The sequence below is a fragment of the Ipomoea nil genome, unplaced genomic scaffold, assembly GCF_001879475.1.
Source record: "Ipomoea nil cultivar Tokyo-kokei standard unplaced genomic scaffold, Asagao_1.1 scaffold2921, whole genome shotgun sequence".
Lineage (NCBI taxonomy): Eukaryota > Viridiplantae > Streptophyta > Magnoliopsida > Solanales > Convolvulaceae > Ipomoea > Ipomoea nil.
Window position 1 is genome coordinate 4,608,256 of NW_017619349.1, and position 25,266 is coordinate 4,633,521.

Genomic DNA, 25,266 nt, shown 5'->3' on the forward strand with positions numbered 1-25,266 from the left:
AATCATATTTAATTATTATTAACGGGATTAATTAAATAATTAATCCGGGATTGAAGGCCGTAACACGGGGTGTTACACGTGGCCTTTGGCTGGCCAGGTTACTCGGTCTTGTGTTGGTGTCGATTCTTGCCCTCTTTACGGGTGGTGTCCCACCTCCGGTGTTTCTTTTCCGTATCTGTTCTTGAACCCCTCGTTGTAGCAGTTGGATTCGATAGAGATTTGCGGCACTAGAGTAAGCCTCGTTGAGGGTCCGGGGTCTGCTTACTACCAGTGCTTTTCGGGCCTCGAAGTTGAGGCCTGATACGAACCTCTCTATTTTGGTTACCTCAGTGGGGACTAGTTCTGGCGCGAAGTGTGATAGTTCTAGGAATCGCTTATGGTATTCCATGACGGTGGTCGTTCCTTGTTTCCAATGGAGGAACTCTTCGTGCATAGATGCTTTTACATGCGTTGGATTGAATCGCTCTCGTAGACGTGTTTTGAGGTTTTCCCAGTCGAATCCTGGTTCTTGTCGGTAAGCGGGTCCCTTGTGGATCCACCAAAGATCTGCCTCGTGTCCGAAGTAGAACGAGGCTATCTCCACGCGACGTTCTTCTGGGCATTCCACCAGCCCTAGAATTTCGTCGAGGGTCCGGATCCATTCCTCAAGGATTACGGGGTCTTCTTCTCCTGAAAACGTGGGGGGTCGATGATTCGAAACTTGCCGGGCGACGTCTGAGTTTGTATTCGATGGAGGTGGTGGGGGTCTGTTGCTGCGAAGAGCTACATCACTTAGTGCCTGTGCAACTTATGTCAGTTGCTGTAGGGTTTGGGTCAGAGGGTCGTGGATGTTGGGTTCCGGTGTCCTTGATTGTCTTCTGTTTGGTGCCATGTCGTCGTCTTTCTGGGTCAATGTTTATAAGGACGTTAGGTGAGAGTTTTGTATCCTTACTTTGGCGTGATAAGCGGAGGGAAAGTTCCCCTTAGATAAGTGAAGGGTAAAGTGAGGGAGAGTTATGTGTAGGTTTCACAGTCTTACCGCGCGTCCTAAAGTTCCTGAGTCCTATGTTCCTAAATACCTAAAGTTCAAGTCTGTTGTCTTAAATTCTTGTCTTAAGAGTTTTATCCTAGGGTCAAACAAAGGCTCCGATACCAACTGTAACACCCCGAAATTTTTCAACTTTTAAGACTTATATAATAAAGGTAAATTAAATCCCGAAACATAATATAAAGAGTACGGGGTGCTATGCCACACCTGAGCTAGAGAACTCAGGTGCACAGGCTAAATAACTAATATCCTCACTAATGTAAATGCATAAGCGTGGCACGCAGGCCGAAAGGGAAACTATCTACTTCTACGCTCCAAGACTCTAGCGCGCTCCAGTGTCTACACCTCTGTGCCTGAAAGCGAAATATATCTGTTCAGCGAGAGATGCTGGTAACCCACTCCAACGCGTTGAAATACAATACATATAGGCATATATATAGATATATGAAAAACCATTTCGAAGCATGAAGATATATCCTAAGAGACTCTAGCTTTTAAAACAGGGAATAGACTCGACAGATAGGGATAAGCACAGTCAACAGTCATATAATTCACAAGCATAGGGAACAGACTCGACAGATAGCGATAAGCACAGTCAACAGTCATACAATTCACAAGCATAGGGAACAGACTTGACAGATAGAGATAAGCACAACCAATAGTCATAACCAAGCATATACGGTTTACTAGCATGTATCCTATGGTCACGCTTTCATAACATTCGTAACATCAAACCATCCACATCTCGTCACATAGCACACTTTGATGGCGCCACAGGACCAATCGCATGCCCATACATGAGGGTCAGCGCATATAGCTCTAACACGGCCCCGCAGCACCCTGCCCCGTATCGCAACACGGAGGGGTTGATCGCAACCGACCGATGAACCGCAGCTCATCATAATGTTTGATCGCAACCAAACAGTGGACCGCGGCCCAAGAGTAGTCATCTGACCGCAGCCAGGAATATGAACCGCAGCTCATGTAAAACGTTTGATCGCAACCAAACGGTGGACCGCAGCCCGAGAGTGTAAATCTGACCGCAGCCAGCTTCTGAACCGCAGCTCAGGAATAATCAATTTGATCGCAACCAAATTGGGGTATCATGCACACATAACACATAGCAAACACATGCAACCCATATTGGCACATTGGGAAGGGGGAGAAATCGTATAACGAAACCTATGCGTGATCATCCACATACTAAGAATAGTCCTAATGGGTTCATACTTCTTACACCTAGGTCAACGGGATTCCAATTCAACTAGCATGTAATATATAAGACTCATTCATCCTACGAATGGCACCCGAAACATCAAACTAGACATAAGCACGATAGACGGAGTCCGTTGGGACACCACGGGGGTCAAGGGAACATCAAACGGGGAAGCCGGGATCCTGAAGTGGGACTATTTCCAGCGGGTAGCCGGTGGGTGAAGGGTCACCCGCCGGCGACAAATTTCAGGGCAGCGGGTGCCCGGCGTGCAGTCGCCTGCCCGCTGCCGGCGACGTCCATTCTGGCCGTGGGTAGGTGGCGGGTCCCCTATCCCCCACTGACTCTTTTTCACAAATAACGCCCCGGGAACCTTTGTGGAACCCGAAACCATGCTTAGACACCTTTAAACACAATTGATGACAACACGTAGACAATTAACGGATCAAAAGCAAGAAACATACGACACATATCCTATCATGCTTTCTAAACATAATTAACACCCAAACATGCGAATTCCCACCCAATATATCAAGAATAACACCATACGAGTTTCACGATACATCCTAGGGCTCTAATTATATTTAAATCATCAAGAACGTAATTCATCCTTTAACATTGAGAACCAATCCAATTTATCAAGAATATCACACAATCGTTAGGAATCTAGGTTTATCAAGAATATCACACAATCATCAAGAATCTCTTTCCATCATCAAGATTATCAAGATTACCCAAGAAATCATAACATCAATTATCAAGATCACACCATCAATATCATAGACGAATCATCAATACACAAGAATGTAGAGGGATGCCTGTAAACACAAAAAAAGTAAACTTTGTATATATTCACAAAATTCAGTGTACAGCGTGTGTATAATTCAATGCAGGTACAAAATCTCTGTCTAGTCCTCTGATTCTTCACTGACGTGATCTATGGAAGTGCCTCCGGGATTCAAGTGGCGTAGCTTCTGGGATTTAAGTGGCGTGACTTCCAACAACGAGCGTCAAGAATTTAGAAGTAATCAACCCTGCAATGGATTCAAATGCCTTCAGAATTGAGAAAAATACCTTCAAATCTTCAAGCGTTCTTCAATGCCTTCAAGCTCTTCAAATGCTCTCAACTCTTAATTCTTCAAGTTCTTCAAGCTTTCAAGTGTGTTTTGGAATGAAATGAAGGCTCTATTTATACTAGAAGCCTAACCAACATTCCTCAACAAACTCCCCATTAATTAATTAATTAATTAATTAATTAATCCTTTTAGAAAATGAACCTTGCCCAGAATCAAGTCCAGGTTCATTATCGTATAATCTAATTCAAATTCAAACTAAATTACAATTATCTAATTCAAATATAATAAAATTAATATTATATTTAAATTATAATTATAACTTAAATTCAAATATGAAATGGGATTGGGCCAATTAATTAATTAATTCAATAGCCCAAATCAAATTCTAATCAGGCTAATTAAATTAAATTAATTCATATGATCCAATTAATTAAATTGGCCCAACATTTAACCTCAACGTCGGTCCACCGACATATATCAATCCATTTGTTGGATTCAAATTTCATGTGTCTACAAATTGCCCCCTCGAGACTTGTCGGGACATGCCGTCTGATGTGCTTGGTGCGAGAAAGTCTCAAAACTTCACAAAATGGTCCTTTAAATTCATCGTGGTGCATCTATCTCCACGGGTCAAAATGTATGTCCGAATATTTCACAAACCAAAATCAAAAGATTAAATTAGTACAAAATGAGCCAAGACAAATCAAATGATACTGGCCCAATGCATTTCAATACATTTTGTTGTGAAATGGCACAAAATGGCGCAATGCACTTTAATTCCATGAGCCCGGCGCAATGCATCCTAATCCCATGAGCTCAAAATTATTTTAGGATGAAGTTGGCAAAGTGTAGCTTGATTCCATGAACCCAATGTTTGCTAGAATATTTCATGGACTCAAAATTATTTCACTCACGAAAAGATTAAAATGGCGTAACATACTTTAGTTCCACAAGCCCAATTCCAAGAACCCAAATACATATGGTCTCCCAAGTCATCCCAAATTTAAGTCAAAGTTTAACACGGCAATATCTCACTAGGATAGGTCTGTATGCATCCAACTCCAACCGAGCTCATTGTAAGCTGTAACAATTGAGCCCATGATTCTAGCGGCATAACTGTTTCTGTTGCACAAGTTTTATCTCAATATGCTAGATTGTAGAGTCCAACTCCACCCAAACCTCTTTCACCAGGCACTATAAATAGAGATATTAACTCATGGATCCATACAAACACGGAGGAAAACCAAAGAAGATCTACGCTGATCACCGAAACTTCATCCCTCAACCAGGTAAATGTCATCCTTACTTCCTTTTTTCTTCCTATATATAGTCTTCCGTATGCAGAAATGACAACACGTACGTCTGGAATACGAAAGCGAGAAGGAAAGGAGCAATTATTTTTTGAAAACAGGAAAGGAGCGACTTAAACGCTAGAAGTAACTTGCCAACTGCTTCAAGGATTTTTGCCAACTTATGGAACAACCAGCAACGTGGATGGTGCCAAGCAAGTAGAACAACCACCGGAGATTGCTGGAGCTCCCCGGTGGATTTTTTTTCTTTTTTTTTTTGAAGTTGCCGGAGACCGCCGGAGTTCTTCGCAGAATTGGCCGGAGTTTTTTGTTGTTTTAGGAGGTTGCCGGAGTTCTTCACAGAAGTCGCCGGTCGTAAATTGCCACTGGAGTCTGCCATCCAACTCCATTTCTTCACGGTGGACTTCGCTGGACGCCCAGACGTTTTTTGTTTTGTTTTTTTTTTTTTCTTGAAGTCGCAAATCACATCTGTTGGAGCTTTCTTCAGCATCTTATTGTCACTGCTAGGGGACTGACTGGAGTCCAAAGGTCACTACTGACAGAGGCTGATCGTCGCACCACCATCATTGTCGCGTACGTTGAGAGAAGACAGAGATGAAGGACGCTGCCTTTGCTTTCCCTGTTTTGATTTTTTTTTTTCCCTTCAAAGATTAGAGGACATGGACTGAATGAATGGGGTGAGATGACTACACAGTACACACTATTCAATGATAGTGGTGGCATGCACTGAGACCATTTGGAAAGCTCCTCCCCATTATTTTTTTTGTTTACCTTTTTCCTTCTTTTTTGAAGTCGCTGTGCAACCGCCAACACTGTCGAAGTCCAGAGGTTGCCTTCTGCTCGTCTATGCTTCTCTGCTGCTTGGAGGTCGACGCTGCTCAGCCTCTCACCGGAAGTCGCCGAAGTTTTTTTTTTCTGTCTGTTGCAGGTGGAACAACTACACTCTGTTTCCCTGCTGTCGATGTCATTGGAGGAAAATCGAAATTCGCCTGCTGATTCGCTGCTGTGATGAGGAAGTCCTCATTTAAGGAAGAAGAGAGAGAACCACTCCTTGGGTTTACAGAGGAACACCTAAGCTACTGCTCTTATCCACAAGTCCAAGCTATCTAATCCGACGTGAATGACATCTTTATTGGAAATGAGATGAAGGATTATGGGCCCACCAATCACTTTTTCTACAACACCACGCCACCACCATCCTTACCTCTAACATATAGTATATCTGGAAAGAATGGAAAGAATGGAAAGAATATATACTGCATCCGTAATATACATAACATGCATTGTAAATGTACACACATGCCAACTTCTTTTTTGTTTTTTCCTCTCTTTCTTTTTATTTTTTTTTTTTGTTTCGTTTTTTGCATGCTTTGTAGTTTTTTTTTTTTTTTTTCGTTTCTTTTTGCTTCGTTTTTTTATATTTTGGGTTTGCTTTTCCTTTTTTCTTCTTTTCACACTTTCTTTGTTTTTGCAATATTCTAATAATAATAATAATAATAATAATATAATAATAATAATAATAATAATATAATAATAATAATAATAATAATAATAATAATAATAATAATAAGTATGTGTATATAATATATGTAATCCATGCGTAGTGATGTGAATGTGTATATATGTCATATCTATATGTACGTATATAGTATACCATCATTATATATATATATATATATATATATATATATATATATATATTATTTTTTGTAGCGACTTCTCAGATCATGATGATATCCAGCCACAAGGAAAATCATACCAATTAATTCGCCACCTCTAGTACAACATCCATTGCAGTGCTTGAAATCCATGACCAACAACCACACCTGAAGCTGAACTATCAAAGTAACTTAGTCTTGTAATTTAATATAATAAAATCTCCTTTCATTACCACTGAACTTGAAAACAAACAATGCCAACTACAAATGAATTGTATCCTTGAAATATTCAAATAAAATTTGAACATGAGCAATTATGGACAGATTCATGGCCTCACTTCGCTTCAATGTTTGACCCATTAAATCTCAAATTCAAACTTTGATGTCTTCAAGAGAGTTTTAACTTTAACTTTGTAAATTATCTTTCCAAAGACACTTAAATCGCATTAATCGGACCACTGTAGACCAAGATAGAATCAGAATGCTAAGCAAAACTGCTATGAGAGTGCATGCCTTGATAGTTGTCTTGTAATAATTTCTACACTTTTTTCCCCTCTTTTCCGTGCCAATAATTGACGTGACCTTGACTTAATCACAACATCACCATTATACGCAACGTGAACAAAACATTTTTTTTTGTTATGACTGAACTTAGAAAAAGAGGTGTTTCTAAGTTGCCTACGTACTCCTACAAAGGAGATCAAGTCAAACGTAGTTCCAATTTTTTTAAAAAATAGTAAAGCCGTTCACAGTTTAAGCTCATGCGGGCCAGGAGCGTCTATGACTTGGGCCCACCCATAGACAAGTGAGATGCATTAGCAGTTTAGCCACGTGCTGCATTTTTTGTGGATATCATTCATCAAGTAGTCTCGTTTACTTAATAGAGCCAACTTGCGCATCATTTTCGTCAATCAAGTTGTACATGCCCCCCGCAACCGGGATCTCATCATGTCAATTAATGTGGAATGAAGACGCCAAATCATCTTGGGTTGGTGTCGCTCCATAACTTGAATCAAGGTCTTCTTCTTTTCCTTCTTCCACACGGGTGTATATAATGGTCTTTGGATGGACCTTCAAGACTTCGCTGCATGAAACATGGACATCAACTTCTCGTCTCATACGAGAGGGAACTATACTTCTAAGCCTTTTTGAAGACTCTATTTCAATAGAAGTATTCGTGTGTTCTTTTAAAACTCGAGAAGCTCCAAGTCTGTCATGTATTGACTTCCTCTTAGCAGGTTTGGGATTTGACCCAAGCCTCTGAAAGGCTGACCGTCGTGGTTCTACCTTGTCAATCCTATCAAAGACTGATTGCCTCTTGTGTTGTTCCTCCTCATCGGTAGACGTGATGCAATTACTTGCGGCTCTATTTATGAAGATCCGCACTGGTTTAGGGAGCCCATAGCCTAATCCTTTACGTTCATGCGGTCCCTGCTGATTTGACTTGCCTTTACCGCCGGCTTCTGGGATAAGCTTCCCCAACTTCTGCGGCTCCTTGGGATTATAGCCAGCTTTAGCTAGAAGTTTATAAGCATTGGGGTCAAAGCCATTAGCGCGCTTAACAGGCAACATTTCATCTATTCCATCCCGAGCATCGTTATCTTTGGTTTCTTCTCCAAGCGGTTTGGCTGGGGGAGCTTTCAATGGTTCAATTCTTGTAAGCGGGAAAACAAGTTCCTTATTGCAATGAGCTTGGTTCACGACCTATTTTCCTTTCCATTTTGGATCAGAAAGTGCGTCAACATTGCTTTGGTCAGCCTCCTCTACAACAACTTGTTTCTTCAAGTAAAACTTTGCACCTGCAAAGTATGATTCCGCTTCGATGATGGGAGTTTCATCAACAACTACCTTTTCTATCACCCCGCCTTTTTCAAACATGAGGCATTGGTGCCAGGATGAGGGGACTACTCCATTCTCATGTATCCAAGGGCGGCCCAGCAGCAAGTTGTAAGACGTCCTTGCATTTATCACGTAACATATTGTACTTGAGTTTAGCGTTCCGATCCTGAGGTCGAGTCTAATGGTACCCAGTGCTCTTTGTCCGCCTTGATTAAATCCTTGAATCATTAAGCTTCTTTGAGAGAGTTCATCAGTGGAGATGTGAAGTTCCTTCATAGCCTGGAGTGACAAAATGTTCACAGCCGACCCTTGATCAATCAAAATCCTTTTAATCTTTTGCTCGCGGGCATAACCTTCAACAAACAATGGACGATTATGTGGTGCACCACCAAGCAATAGATCTTCATCTTTAAAAGTTATCTCGGCGGTATAAGACGCGACTTTGCGAGTTTGGACCTCGTTTCTTCCTTCAATCAAGGGGAATGAAGATTCTCTCACTTCAACATGTTCTTCATTGGTATTCAAGCAAGTTCCAAGAATGTCTGTTCTACTCAGGCGAAACCCCTTTGGCATGTATTGAGCTAGGGTAACTGGTGCTCGTGGTTTGCTGGGACGTCCTTTCTTCTTCAAGTCATGGACGGGGTCCCTTGCCGACTTCTTCTCAACCCATTGCTTTGTCATATTCTTTAATGGTCTAGTATGACTAGTAGGATCAACTTGTGATGGTTTTAAGTACTGCACATCAGCATGCTTTACTCTAAATGGAAGTGTGCATTTATGTTGCTTGCCCCCATTATTGTCCTTATATTCTATAAATAATGGAGCAAACCTCCCACATGAAATTTGGTTTGTGCTTGCGCTAGCATCCGCAAGCTCTATCTTTCCATCACGAGCAAGCCCCATCACTTTATCCTTAAAGACGAAGCATTTTTCAATCGGGTGTCCGAGGAGACGATGATACTTGCAATAGTTGGGGTCATCCACCCTAGAAGCTTCTTCGGGGCGCTTCATCTCAGGCAACTCAATTAATTTGAGTTTCAGCAACTCGTCAAACATAGGAGAAACGTCAGAATCCAAGAATGGATATTGTTTCTCCTGCCACTCTTCAACAATTGTTTTTTTAGCTCCCCTTGATGGGCCATGGAATGATCTTTGCTTGGGCTTCTCAGCCACTTTGGTGAAAACCCGCATTGGTCCTGTCATCACGTTCATTGTCTCTTTCTTCTCTTGCTTTGGAAAAAACTTACCCCCTTTGTTGACATCTTAGTTTGTAGGTGCCTTTGATGAGTTGGGCATACTTGATATACTTAGCCCCCCATTAACTTCAATACTCAATTCCATGTCATGAGCACGACTGGATAGTTCTTCAAATGTTCTAGGCTTAATTCCCTACAAGATGTAAGAGAGCTCAAAGTGCATGCCTTGGATGCACATTTCAATTGCAGAGCTTTGTGATATCCTCTCTTTACAGTTGAGACACAACTCCCTCCATCTCTCGATGAAGGCGCTTGCACGTTCACCCTTCCATTGGTGGTTAGTGGTGAGCTCCAAGAAGCTGACAGTCCTTCTTGTGCTGTAGAAGCGGGTCAAGAACTCGCGCTCCATATCATTCCAGCTATCAATGCAACCATGCTCCAGGTCGGTGTACCAATCAATGGCAGTGCCCTTCAGAGAGCAAACGAACTGCTTGATGAGGAGATCTCCGTATGTTCCTGCATCATTACAGGTTTCAATGAAGTGGGCGATGTGCTGCCTTGGGTTGCCTTTTCCATCAAACTGCTGGAACTTGGGAGGTTGATAGCCCAGCGGCATCTTCATTTCTTCAATCCTCTGAGTATAGGGCTTAGTGTAAGTGTATGAAGATTGTCCTCCCTCAAGCTTCCCTTTGATCGCTCCCATGATGTAGTCATTCAACTGGTCTACAGGTATCATGCCCTCAGAAATTGGAATACTCTTCTTGTCGGGTGGTGGACGAGAGATTGTCTCTTCCATTCTAGGCCTACTTTGATGACGCGGTGACTCAACATCAATCTCATCTTCTTGGGTTTGAGGCTGCTTCTCGGAAGCTCGACTTGTTTCGCCGTTTCTTCCGCTTTCAACTTTTTTGCTGAGCTCATTGATTCTCCTTTCTTGGTTATGCATGAATGTAGTTATCCCCTCAAGAGCTTTGGTGATGTTTGCTAGTTGTTCCTCCACCGAAGCTACGTTCGTCGTCATGACGGGCATGACTGTGCAGCTGTGAGTCAATTCTGACGATGCTTTCGGCAGAGGTGATGATTGAGATGTAGGAGACGAGCCACCGCTACTAGGGGTTCCTTTTTGGGGAGTCATACTCTTGCTGCCAACAGTTTCCCTCTTCGAAGATGATCCCTTGTCATATGCAGCTTTCCATGACTTGGTGGAGTTGCTTTCAATCCTTCGAACGATGTTACGAACCATGTTCTCGGTCTCGTTCAGTTGCACCCCTATGTTCCTCACTCGGCTCTGAGTCATTGCTCCTTCCACATTTTGGCTATCGCCGGAACCGGCCACAAGTGATGCCTTGGAGCGGGTAGCTTGAGCATAGGTCATCTTAGAGGAGGGATTTCTTGATGCAATTTGGATTCCTTCCTTGTAGAGCTCGTGAATCAATAGTGAAGAAATGAGAGGCAGAGTAGTCCCACTGGGCGTGCCAAAATCTGTAAACACAAAAAAAGTAAACTTTGTATGTATTCACAAAATTCCGTGTACAACGTGTGTATAATTCAATGCAGGTACAAAATCTCTGTCTAGTCCTCTGATTCTTCACTGACGTGATCTATGGAAGCACCTTCGGGATTCAAATAGCGTAGCCTCCGGGATTCAATTGGCGCGTGCCTCTGGGATTCAAGTGGCGTAGCTTCCGGGATTTAAGTGGCGTGACTTCCAAGAATGAGCGTCAAGAATTTAGAAGTAATCAACCCTGCAATGGATTCAAATGCCTGCAAAATTGACAAAAATGCCTTCAAATCTTCAAGCGTTCTTCAATGCCTTCAAGCTCTTCAAATGCTCTCAACTCTTAATTCTTCAAGTTCTTCATGCTTTCAAGTGTGTTTTGGAATGAAATGAAGGCTCTATTTATACTAGAAGCCTAACCAACATTCCTCAACAAACTCCCCATTTAATTAATTAATTAATTAATCATTTTAGAAAATGAACCTTGCCCAGAATCAAGTCCAGGTTCATTATCGTATAATCTAATTCAAATTCAAACTAAATTACAATTATCTAATTCAAATATAATAAAATTAATATTATATTTAAATTAAAATTATAACTTAAATTCAAATATGAAATGGGCTTGGGCCAATTAATTAATTAATTCAATAGCCCAAATCAAATTCTAATCAGGCTAATTAAATTAAATTAATTCATATGATCCAATTAATTAAATTGGCCCAACATTTAACCTCAACGTCGGTCCACCGACCATATATCAATCCATTTGTTGGATTCAAATTTCCTGTGTCTACAATGCCTTAGAGGAGATCATAGCTAAGAAAATAGGTTTTGTTGAGACATGGGTTACCTCTTAGCCTTAGTTGATTTCCTTGGCTATGAAGGGTCTTTCTCTAAGTCTTTCTTCTTTCTTGATTTCTCCTAGGGGAATTCTTGGAATTCCTTGTGTGGTGAGAGATTATTGTGGTGGGGGTTCTAGGTGCCTCCTATGTCCCCTATTTATATATCTAAGAGTCCTAATTAGGGCCCAATTACTAAAGGCTTGCTAACTCTATTCCTTTTAGGACTAGGGGTTGGGTTTAGAGATAAGGGCCCACGGACAATGGTGTGCCTTTTCCTAATTAATTATTGTAATTTAATTCTTTCTTTGGATAATTGGTTAAGTGATTAATTGGGTTTAGGGGTCGTAACACGGGGTGTTACAGAGATTATGGAGTTGCTAAGATTCAACAGACCACCACCACCCTCTAGGGAACCATCTTCAGTTCAAGGACAGGCTCACCAGACTCAGTTTAGCCCTGGAGAAAGAAGTGCTGAGCCTGGGAGGAGGCAAGGGAAAGAACCTGCCATGGAGGGGCCAACTGAAGTAGAGGAGGTCTCTGATGAGGAGGAGGGACTGGGTGAGAACTTCATGGCTCAACCTAGGAACCCTATGGCAGCAGACAGACCCTGGGGGCCAAGAAGAGTCCATTTTGAAGCTAGGCCAAAACAGAACAACCCTGGAGGAGATCAGATGATGAGGTATAAATATGAATTCCCCTTGTTTGATTATGATAACCCTAGACTTTGGGTGATAAGGTGTGAGAGATTCTTTATGCTTGCTAGAATTCCCAGGGATGAGATTATGCATGTTTTGTGTGTTAATTTAACTGGCAAGGTTTCTATGTGGTATGAAGCATATTTGAATGGATTGAGGGAAGGATTCCAATGGACTGAATTTGCTAGATCTGTTTGTAAAAGACTTTGTGAAAGTAATGCTGATGTGATGGAAGAGTTCTCTAGTTTCAAACAATGGGGAAATGTGGTTGATTTCTCTGATAAATATGAAGAATACAAAGGGCTTTTGCTACAACATTACCCTACTTTATCTGAACAATTCTTTCTAGACAGTTTTGTGGTGAGGCTTAAGCAGCAGTTGAGGTGTTTTGTGAGAACTTCTAGACCTGCTAACTTGGAAGAGGCTACGTGGTTAGCAAGGCTGTTTGAGAGAGGATTGAAAGGGAGTGAAACCCAGAAAACAAGCACCTACTCTAACCAAAAAGCTACCCAAAATAACCAGAGAACCCAATCTTTTACCCAAACCTATAATTCCAGACCTAAGGAGCCTAATAGAACCCAGTTAGCCAGAATTCACCCAAAACTTCTGCCTCTAATACCTTATAATCTAATGCCAGAATACCTGAGGTCAGTAGTTTAGAGAACAGCTCAGAGAACAAAAAAGGTGTTTCAGGTGTTTTGAGTCTTGGAGTCCTGGACACAAGTGTAGAAGCCCACCTTTAACATAATAGAAGGAACTGAATCCCAGGACAATGAAGAGGAATTCAGTGGTGTTGTTGAAGAAGAAAATGAGCCTCAAAGATCAACAGAAGAAGAGGAAGTGGAGGTTACATTGAATGCAGTTATTGGAGGAGAGGGAATTAACACCATCAAGTTGTTAGACTTGATTGGTAAGCAGGCAGTGACTATAATGGTGGATTGTGGAAGTACTCACAGCTTTGTGGACCCTAGGATACTTGAACAGATTGGGAAACTGGCTACTAAGGCTGAAATTCTCCATGTTACTGTGGCTAATGGAGAGAAATTAGAATGTGATTCTGTGTGTAATGCCTTGGAATGGCAAGTGCAGAAGGAGAAGTTTAAAAAGGACTTAAGAGTTCATAAGCTGGGGGGGGGGTGTGACATAGTCCTGGGAATGGATTGGATTGACACTTATGCACCCATCCAGTTACACACTAGACCACCAGGAATTTCATTCCACAAGGAGGGGAAGAGAGTTTGGCTTAAGGGCTTAACCAAAAACATTGTTCTGTAACCAGCTTCAAAGAAAGAAGTTAGAAAGTGGACAAAAGAAGGGGTTAAGGGATATATGTTGCAAGGGAAATTGCAAGGAATCAGTGGAAGTGTTCTGACTGGAGATAATTACCCTGAGTTAGATGCATTGTTAATGGAGTTTCAAGAGCTGTTTGAAGATCCCAAAACACTACCACAAAAAAGGCCTTTTGATCATGAAATTCCCTTGATGCCAGGGGCAAAACCTGTGAATTCTAAGCCCTATAGGTATTCCTTCTTACAGAAAAACACAATTGAGAAGATGGTGGATGAGATGCTCAAAGCTGGGGTAATTTCACACAGTACTTCACCTTTTGCATCACCAGTGTTATTGGTTCCAAAGAAGGACAATTCTTGGAGGTTTTGTGTAGATTATAGGGCTTTGAATGCCATAACCATAAAAAATAAGTTTCCCATACCACTTATAGAGGACTTATTTTCTGAGTTGGCAAATGCTAAGGTGTTTTCTAAGCTAGATCTGAGGGCAGGATATCACCAAGTGAGAATGAAATATGGTGAGGAACATAAGACAGCTTTCAGGACCCACCAAGGCCTATATGAATTTAATGTAATGCCTTTTGGATTAACTAATGCCCCAGCTACCTTCCAGGCTCTTATGAACCATGTGTTCATGCCACTAATCAGGAAGGTGGTCCTTGTGTTCTTTGATGACATTTTGGTGTACAGCTCCTCCCTTGCAAGCCACTGGGAGCACCTGAGAGAGGTAATAGAGATCATGAAGACTAATCAGCTGATGGCCAAGCTTAGTAAATGTACTTTTGCAAGGAAGGAAGTGGAATATTTGGGACATATAATCTCTGAGAAAGGGTTACAAACTGATCCAGAAAAGTTGATTGCAGTAAAGGCATCGCCAAAACCAACCAACATCAAAGAGTTAAGAGGATTTCTAGGATTAACTGGATACTATAGGAGATTCATTAAATCCTATGGAGCTATAAGCAGACCACTCACAGACATGTTGAAGAAGAATGCTTTCCATTGGAGTATAGAATCAGAACTGACATTTGAGCAATTGACGAAGGCATTGTGCACAGCTCCAATTTTAACTCTCCCTGATTTTAGCAAGGATTTTGTGGTGGAAGCTGATGCTTGATACAAAGGAATGGGGGCAGTCCTCATGCAAGAAGGTAAACCTATAACTTATTTCAGTAAGGGATTTGGCCCAAAGCACTTAGGTTTATCCATATATGAGAAGGAGTATATGTCTATAATTAATGCAATAGACAAATGGAGATCATACTTATGTGGAAGGCACTTTATCATTCAAACTGATCATCAAAGTCTCAAGTTTTTATTAGAACAGAAAATCACCACAACAATGCAGCAAAAAGGGCTCACTAAGCTATTAGGCTTGAGTTATGAGATTCAATACAAGAAGGGTAAGGAAAATTGTGTGGCAGATGCATTATCAAGGAAAGGGAGTGACAATCAGGCTGAATTGGGAGCCATTTCAGTTGTAAGGCCATTATGGAAGGAAGATGTCCTTAAGAGTTATGAGGGTGATGAATTGGTTACCAAGATACTAACCGAGTAGTTAATCAATTCTGAGATAGAATCAGTATTTACCATTGAAGAAGGATTGATCAAACACAAAGGGAGACTCTATATTGGGGGCAATGGTGATCTGAGAAACAAGCTGTTAGATCAAATGCACAATTCCCCCATGGGAGGTCACTCTGGACAACAAGTAACTTACCACAAGCTTAAGCAGTTGTTCTACTGGAAAGGAATGAAGGGGGAAGTAATCCAAACAGTCAGAAATTGTGATGTGTGCCAAATATGTAAGGAGGAAAATGTGGCATATCCTGTCCTGATACAACCTTTATCTATTCCAGAACAGGCTTGGCAAGGAATATCCATGGATTTCATTGAGGGATTACCAAAATCACAAGGCAAGGATGTCATAATGGTTGTGGTGGACAGGTTTACTAAGTATGGACATTTCATGTCCTTGTCTCACCCTTTCACAGCTGAAACAGTGGCTGATTTATTTATGGAAAATATCTACAAACTGCATGGACTACCCCAAGACATTGTCAGTGATAGGGATAAGATTTTTGTCAGCATGTTTTGGAAGGAATTGTTCAACCAAATGCAGGTTAAATTGAGCATGTCTTCTTCATATCACCCTCAGTTAGATGGACAAACTGAGAGGGTGAATACATGTGTTGAAACTTATTTGAGGTGCATGGTATTCCATAGACCTAAGACTTTGATGAAGTGGTTACATTTAGCTGAGTATTGGTACAATACTAATTTCTACACATCGTTACAATGCTCACCATTCCAGGCTCTTTATGGATATACACCTCCTTATTTAACTTTCAAAGTGCTTACAGAAGGACGAGAACAGGATTGGTTCATGGAAAGAGCTGTGATGATAGCTATCCTCAAAGAGAACCTAACTAAGGCCCAAGCCATAATGAAGGAATAGGCTGACAGGCATAGGACTGAGAGGAGTTTGGCAGTAGGTGACTGGGCTTACTTGAAGATTCAACCTTATAAGCAGTCTTCTGTAGCTGTGAGGTCCAATCTCAAGTTGACAGCCATGTTTTATGGGCCATTTGAGGTAATTGAAAAAATTGGGCAGGTTGCATATAAGTTGAAACTTCCAGGGGAAGCTGCTATTCACCAAGTATTTCATGTGTCCTTACTAAAGAAAAGGGTGGGAGAAGGTATAGAACCTCAGACAGTTCTGCCCATCACTGATGCAAAGGGCATGATTCTCACTCAACCCATTGCTGCCATAGGAAAAAGAATGGTGAAGAGGAACAATGCAGCTGAGGTAGAAATCTTGGTGCAATGGGCCAATCTACCTAAAGAAGCTGGCCACCTGGGAGAACTATCATCACATCATTAAACAATTCCCTAACTTTGATCCTTGGGGTCAAGGATCCAATGAAGAGGAGGGCAATGTTGCATCCCTTAACTTGAGACATGGAAAATTTAAGGAAGATATGGGGTTTGAATTGGAAGGGGAAGAGCTGAGATCAGAAGCTAAGGAAAATCAAAAAGAGGAATGAAAGTCAAAGGACCAAAGCTGCGTCGTTTCGAGAAGAAGGAAGGATTGGCATAACTTATCCAAACGACATCGTGTGAGCTACCGTTGGGGGCCGTTTAAGTAAAGGTTCGGACGACGTTGTTTCACTCGTAGACGTTATAACCGTGGAAGAATGCTTTCATGCGACGTCGTTTTGGCCCCAGGATGGTCCGAACAGACAGCAGATGCCTCAGCGAGAAATGTGGGAGTTAGTTAGAAGTTTTTTGGATGTTTTGCAGCTACTTATGCTTTGTTTGTAAGAAGAATGATTATGTTTTTTTTTTTGGAGACCTAATTTCGGATTCAATAGAATTCCTCAACTTTCCTCTAAACCCTAAATTTCTTCTGTTCCCCTCTACCCTTTCTACTGTTTCATTAGTTCAGAACTTGGAGGTCACGACAGCAGCGCAGAAGTCTTGGGTTTTTAAGCAGTTTTCAAAGTAATCCTCAACCAGCTCAGAAATTCTTGATTCCTCCGTATGTCCTTCTTGATAACATGATCACCTTCACCACTTTTTGGTTCATATCCGAAAACTTCCCATGATTCCTTCAAGGAACCAAAGCTTAATTCTCCAATGTCAACTCCCACAGAAGTTAGGGTACTTATCACATCATTGCTTCGACTTGAATAAAAAACCTGCCACTTTTTGCTGGTGCATCTCCCATCCAATGCAAATATAGTAGAAATATAGGGGAAATAGTGGATTCAAGAGATTAACGGATTCAAGATTCACACAAAATTGCAATTAGCAGAAAAGAAAAGGGGATTTATGGAAAAGATTAACTCTGTTCTGTTAACAAATCTTGCACATGAATGAAATTTCAAATTGAAATTGTTCGATTGCTGGTTTGCTAATAATAGGTAGGTTATTTGCGAAACGAGTGATCACAAGTTTGATTTCAAAATAATTACCGTTAGACCAAAGGAGAGCATGAGAAGACCGTTTGATGATGAAGACTGATCCAACTATCCTGTTAACTTGTATCTAAGGTGGATTAAAATTCTTCAAAAAGGTTGAATCCTCAAGCCCAAGGCCCCTTACACTTCGTCCCGACAGAACATATATAACTTGTCATTTATACACTTGGAAGGTTGTGAGTTCCATTTGGAAGGTTGTGAGTTCGTGCCTCAGTGGATGCGTTATTGGCTCTTTGTGTTTAGTAGGTTGAGAAAGTATATGAACAGATACTACAATGTAATAGAGCTAGTAGCATTCAAAAAAAAATACACTTAAATCTTTTACAATGCTTGAGTTAATTCAATATTTGATATTAAATTTATAGGTGACAGTCCACTTAAGTTATTTTGGTCTTAATATTATTGTCGCATAATAACTCTTGGTTCTCTGTCAACAAAATCGTTTAAATATCGTTAAATACAAAGACATTTTGATCTTTATTTAATACAAAGTGGATTGACCTGCTATAATTGTACCGGAGTATTTTTTTTTTTTTTGAAAAAATCTATAATTGAATTTTTGAAATGCATTTGTATTTAACGAAATTTAAATTATTTGTTGGTAGAGGAAAAAATGGTCACGTCACAAAAATACTAAGACCAAAGGCAATCGTTATACCCTACACCACGACGCGCGTAGCACTGTGCACCGCGCGCCTCCCAAAACGACGTCATTTTGGGACGCGCGGTAGGAAGTTGCTGTGATTATGTATATTTGTTCACACAATTATGTATATTTGTTCATACAATTATGATATTTGTTCATATAGTTATGTACATTTTTTATACAATTATGTACATTCTTTTTATACAATTATGTACATCCGAATTAGAAAATTTTGTGTATTATGTTAAGAGTTGATGTGTATTATGTTAAAAGTTTATGTTTATTATGTATTATGTTAGATTATGTGTATTATCTTTTAAAAAGAGTATGTATATTTTGTTATATAATTATGTACATTCATGTATAACATTATATGTATTCTAGTATAAACATTATTCTTGAAACAGCGGGTTTTTTTTAAAAGAAAAAACTACTGCCATTCACTGGGGCGGGAAATTTCAAAAAAAAAAATAAATTAAAAGGACGTCGTTTTGCATCTGGGCGCATAGTGCAACGCGCGCGCGTGGTGTAGGATATAAATTGCCTTCAACCTTTGGGAGAAGAAAAATAGATTCCGTGTAATATCACAACCTAAGGGTGTGTTTGAAAACCCAGAAAATGATTCCAGAAAATCATTTTTCGGGTTTCTAGCTAGTATTTGGCAAGAGAGGAAATACTAAAGTCAATAGAAATTGAATTCTGGTCAAAGAAAAACAAAGCCAATTTTTTGGAAAATAACTTTCCCTTTCATTTTTCACCGCAGCCTGCTCTATCTCGAATGAACCCATATGAATGGTTTCCGGTGAGAACCAAATCTCTGGTTCCCGACAGAAACCAGACTTTATGGTTTTTGAAGCCGGAAACAAGATTTGGTTTTTCGTCTTCTGTTTTTTATTTTATTTTATTGTATTTTTGTTTTTTTTTAATGAAACCATTTACTTACATTGTTTTTTTTTTTTTTTTTTAAAAAAAATTTTTTATAAATAACATTGATTTTTTTTTTTTATGAAACCAATGTTTAATTATACAATTCTGGTCATTGTTTGGAAAAGGAATCAAACAACCAACAGTTTTATGTAATGTAACCAAATACTGAAAAGGAAAATGTTTTCTGTGAAATAAGTCATTTCCCTGGTTTCCAAACACACCCTAAATGAGATTTGAATTTGTGACATGTTCTGATACGCGAAAAATTATAACTAATAGCGAAGTTTAACTTTATTTCATTATACTAGCATAACAATCAGTGTCACGTTTCAATGGCAGGATAACAAACACGTCCTTTAATTAGTCTTGGATTCAAGCCTCCGCACTAGCTATCCAATAGTAAATATTCAATCTTTTCCTACAAAAGGCGAAATCCCTTGCCTTCACAGAACGTTTGAGGGGTAAATCAATGTGACTCAACACATAACTTGGGAAGGCCAGTACCCACAATAAGCTAATCATATTAGATGTAGCTCCCATACTACGACTATCGTCATGTTTCAATCATGCATTTTTTTCCATAAACCTGAATACCTACTGAAATATCTGGAGAGTAAATATTCATTTTTGATAGCGCGACAGCATACGAAATCATACAATTTCCCCCAAGATATATGACAAAAAATCTAGAAATTGTAGCGATTGGTTGTGGGGATTGCGAAATTACACCATTTTCAAAACACTGGCATCCAATGGCTGGGTTATGGAGGCAAGCGTGTTACGTTCCACTCATCCAACATATTAGTACAACCATATATATGCATTCGTGATCAGACCCCTTAATGTTATTGATGTTTTTCACGTTTTATGTTTCTATACTTTTCTTAATAACATTATTTGAATCGTATCTGTGTATTTCACAAAACGACACTAATCTAATTAAACCTTGATCAGATTTATTCGAGAAAAAAATTATTCTGATATTTCAAGAGTACTACAGTGTCACTGCATACATATGAGTTAAAATTTTTGACTTTATATTAAATGACTCAAACTCGTTTTACTTTATCTTTTCCCCGACGTTCTTCTTTTGCCCAAACCAGTGGGTTAGGCGTGCCGAAGCCCTTTCATCCGTGCACTTCAACTTGACACCTGCACTAAGTCCATGGAACCTACCCACCCCAAGTGAGGACGAACAAGCATATCTAGATTTTTATATATTTTTTTGTACTTTTATCTGTTTTTAATCGTTCTTTGGCAAGTACAGTACGTTATATCAATTATATATAATATTAGGGCATAAGAAATATTGACCACCCATATATAATGTTATGTTGAATAGTACAAGGAGACAACCTAATTTAGATCAAAGGTTGCAACACTACCCACCTGTCTTCCTTTGGATGGGTCACTAGCTCTCATGCTACAAGTCAATTTGAACGTATATATTGATGAATTATTTAAATTAAACATCATGAAATTAAAGTCAAAGAAAAGCTGGGTTTAATTTGATTATCTTAGTTGGGTCTCCATGTGTTCAATTATTATTGTGTGGACCATATTTTGTATACTATAAAAATAATGTACATTCAACACAAAAATGTACATTGTATTCAGGGGATGTATTATTTTTGTACTGAGTGTACATTATATTGTATAATGTACATTCAGTACAAAAATAATGTACATTTTGTTATGATCCACATAACACTGTGTGGATCAATAATTTGTCCCATGGTGTTCGATTTCCTCCCAAGTAGCTATAATTGAGGAGGATAGTGTTAGTGTGTGGCATTGCCTCGGTTTATGTATTGTGTTAGAATCAAATGCTTATATTATCACAACGCAACCAGTTGTAACTAGTAGCGGATACACAATGTTTATTTGTATTGTTTATCAGTTTCATAATTTCTGTGGATGTAATTTCGTTTTCGGAGACTTAGTGTGTAGTTGATTGGTGGTTTCACTTAAAGGTCATGCCCAAGAATGTTAATTAGAAGGTCTGTATTGAATCCCTTGTACGCACATGAAGACTAGGATCTAATTCTTAAGACAAGGTCATGTGAGCTTAAGATTAGTCCCATAAAATTGAAATAACTTAATATTTTTTTTTTAAAGTATCTAAATTTCTTTTAACATGCGCCTTAAAATGCTTTTTTAACGGAAAAAAAAAACATATTTAATTTTAGGACTACTTTTAATTACGAAAGCTATTGTGAAATGTTTGGTGACGGTTTTTGAGAGTGAAATATAACAAATTAAATAACACAATCATAGTTTAATAACAAACATATATGACACGTACTTCCGTCACCTCTTTTTTTTTTTTTTTTTTTTTTTTTGGATGGCAAGGCAAGCTCAGCTTTTGTGGAATAGTTTCTAAGTTTTAGAAAAGAGAATAAATCATATCCAAAAATGTTGACAAGAATGGAATAAAATTCGTAATTTTAATGTACAAAAGTCATGTTTTATCTATTCGATTATTTCTCTCGAACTCCTGAACCCTTTTCACCCACTTTATATCTTGAGATAAATCACACTGAAATGATGTTGACGCCTTGGTTGGTAACCTAGTTAGTTTATCAGTCACTTTTGTCTTATTTGACCATTATATATTTAGCTGTTTGACTTAGTTAAACAACAAATATAAGTGTTTGATTAATTATCTTTTTGTAACAGTTTATTGCTCCAAAACAAAAACAAAAAGTTTTTTTTTTTTAATTTAACATTTTGAGAAAGTTATTTTGCATGTAATCAGCTATCAGCTAACAACTAATTTACCAAACATCTTTCTACAATAAGCTAATGCTATCAACTAGTCAAAATCACTAACTCAATAAGTTAAAAGTTATTTACCAAACACTCCAAAAATAAAATTTATAATTTTTTGGTACAAAAATCATGATGTGTACCCATTCAATTATTTTTTTTTTTTTTTTTGGGGGGGGAGGGAGGGCTCTTGACCCAATTTGTCTCACTATATAATGCATTACTAATTATAATAATAAAACTACGATCTCATGGGGCTTAGACTCCCACATATAAAATAAAAAACAAAAATTAATTAATACAAACATTCCATTTTCCCTCCATTGTTTGTCACTTCATTTCCTCTATATATATGTTTTGGGAGTTTTGCAATTTTGCATGGTCCCCAACTCTCATCCTATGAGCCCAAGAAATCCAGGAAACAATATATATCATATTTAACAAAAATGAATTCAGTCGTGGTCGTCGTCCCGATCAACCAGGAAGGAGATGACATCGGTGATTGACCTCCATTAAGAAAAAAGGCGGCGGCCGTGAAAATGAATTCGACAAGAGAAAGGCGGTGCACAGCGTTAAGGTTGGATGGCTTTGGTTCTGGTCTCCCTTTTGTATATGCTGGACCCTCTTTTCCGGCAAGTCGGACAGAATGCGATGTGGGCTATCATGACCGTCGTCGTCGTCGAGTTTTTCGCAGGTGAGAATAATGGTCGGAAACTTGGTTAGTTAATTTTCCGGCGGTGGGGGGATGTCTGGTTTTAATTTCTTGATTAATGTTGGTGATCAGGTGCGACACTGAGCAAAGGATAAACCGAGAATCGGCACCATCGTCGGCGGCTTACTAGGATGTTTTGCGGCGGTCTTGGCCGATCAACTTCCCGGCTATCGCAGTGCTTTTGTCGTTGGCATTTCCATTTTCATTATAAGTGAGTAACCACAGAGCATATAGCTATTAATGTACAACACAACTATTAGCTTCCGTTTTTAGTTGAGATGGAGCACATGAATCTGATATTTTTTCCAAGAAAATCGGTTACATAGCAATGGAGGTTTAATTTATATGTGGATGCCGGAAAATGTGCAGGTGCGGCGGCGACGTACTCGAGGTTGCGGGATCAAAAGAAGTACGACTATGGAGTGATGATCTTCATCCTGACGTTCAACTTGGTGGTGGTTTCTGCGTGGCGCGCCTACAAGGTTATGAAGCTGGCTCGCGAGCGTCTCTGCACCATCGGAATGGGCTTCGCCGTCTGCATCTTCATCAGCCTGCTCGTCTTCAGTGGGCCGGCGACGAACTCCATTCCTCCACCGCCGCCAAGTTTGACAAAATCGCTTCTCTCTCTTCAAGGTAAAACTTTACTTTCCATCATCACAAAATTGTACTATTATGCCCACACCAACTTAGCTCACTGGTTCAATTAGTAATATTTCAGAGAAAAGATAAAGGCCATGTTTGGTAAAATGGCTGTTAACTAATTGTATTAATTAGATGGTGTAAATAGTTGATAGCATTAGCTGATTGTAGAAAAATGTTTGTAAATTAGCTGTTAGTTTGATAGCTGTTTGATATAATTTTTTTTCTCAAAGCTAATTGAAAAAATTGTTTGGAATAGCTTTTTGAATTTTAGCCTTTTGAGGTTGCAAAAAGCTAATTAATCAATCACTTATATTGATATTTTAACTAAATCAAACAATTAATAGTGGTCAAATAAGTCAAAATTGGCTTATAGGTCAATTTTTACAAAACAGGACTAATGTTAGAATCTTGACAACTTCGATAAAGAAAGTGTAGGGATTATGTCTAAAGTAGTAGATTCACACAATATTTGTCCTTCTCTACTAACCTATTGATGAGTTATTGTGATTTGCAAATTATTTTATAGATAAATTATTTTATATATTTAATAATTGACAAAATTTATACACGATTGTAGGGTGCCTGGAGGAGTATTTCATGGTTTCCGACTGCCGATGTCAGTGGTTGCAAGGCTGTCTTGCATTCCAAGTCCAACGAAGAATCATTGGTATATAATATACTTAATTATATAAGCACACATATATCACTTTAATTAATTAATTTATTGATCTTAGAAAATTGTGTTTAGATTTTATTTTTAATTAGCAAAAAAATTAACTAAAATTAAAATTTTCAGGCAAATTTTGCAAAATGGGAACCGTGGCATGGGAGGTTTGGGTTCGCTTATCCATGGGAAAAGTACTTGGAGATTGGGGAAGCTCTAAGAGAACTTGCTGCAACTGTAATTTCTCTAAAGGTTGCATTCAATCATCTGCACAGGTTTAACTCTTTGTGATTCTTTGCTGCCCAGAACGCATTTTTTGATAATAATTGCGAGTTTTTTTGATAATTTGTTGTTTATCTTTTGGTGATTAGCCATTGCCAACAGAAAGAGGAGTCATCAAAGAGGCCTGCGAAGCCGTGGGGGTAACGCTGGTGTGGAGTCTGAGGGAGATTGGAGAGAGCATAAAAGACATGAAAGTATGCAGAGCTAAGGTCACAATAAGTCCAAAGTTACAGTCCATGAAACAAGACAACCTTAATAACCATAATAATGTGAACTCACCTTCGGATTTGGCATGGCAACCTTTGTTTTCCTGTTGAATGAGATGGTGAGAAGGTTCAAGTGTTGGCAACAAAGGTGGAACAACTAGGTTTCACACCAAAAATTTGAGGCCTAGCTAGCTAAATCATCATATTCAAAGGTTTAATTTAACCATACAAAATATACTAAATAACGGTTAATTATATCGTTGGAACTGAACATTTACCTCTCTTTTGACTTTGAAAATTTTTTTCTAATATTTTTGCGACTTTAATCCCAATTTTGGGAATCCCTACGAATCTGTCTCAAAGGGGTTCAAAAGTCATTATTTAAAAAATTTCGAAGTTCAGAAGTCGGTCCGATGATCCCAGCATTAAAGCATACATGTAGAGTGAAAGGGGGAGACAGAGAAATGGTAAATAGGTAGATGGAAGATCATTATTAAAAGCCTTCCCAGAAAACTTTAATAACTATATCTCTTTTTCTTATATAGTACAAACTACAATGTATGCTATGCTGGTGAGGCATTAATTATGTTCATGTTCCATCATTTATAAGTAAATATATGTTTGGTATTATTTACAATTTTAATGAATTTTTTACAATTGTCGGGATATAATGTCGTAACAAATAAATACTTATTAACATTAACAATAAGCCCCCAAGGATGGGTTGTCCCCAGTCCACTTCAAGAGTTCCATCGAATGAGTTCTAAATACAAATTTTCAATCACTGGC

At 39.1% G+C, this 25,266-nt stretch overlaps 1 protein-coding gene and 1 pseudogene across 1 annotated transcript in view; one reads left to right on the forward strand and one right to left on the reverse strand.

The window, feature by feature from the left end:
• Positions 1–17,696, reverse strand: part of LOC109160856 (UPF0496 protein At4g34320-like) — a 44,221-nt gene extending 26,525 nt beyond the window's left edge. The window contains exons 1-2 of the mRNA XM_019309101.1: positions 17,624–17,696; positions 17,112–17,360 (exon numbers count right to left, since the gene is read on the reverse strand). The gene's annotated coding sequence lies outside the window, so the exon portion shown is untranslated. The remainder of the gene's footprint in view (positions 1–17,111; positions 17,361–17,623) is intronic.
• On the forward strand, positions 16,219–24,658 carry LOC109160851 (annotated as a pseudogene).
• The last annotated feature ends 608 nt before the right edge of the window (positions 24,659–25,266 follow it).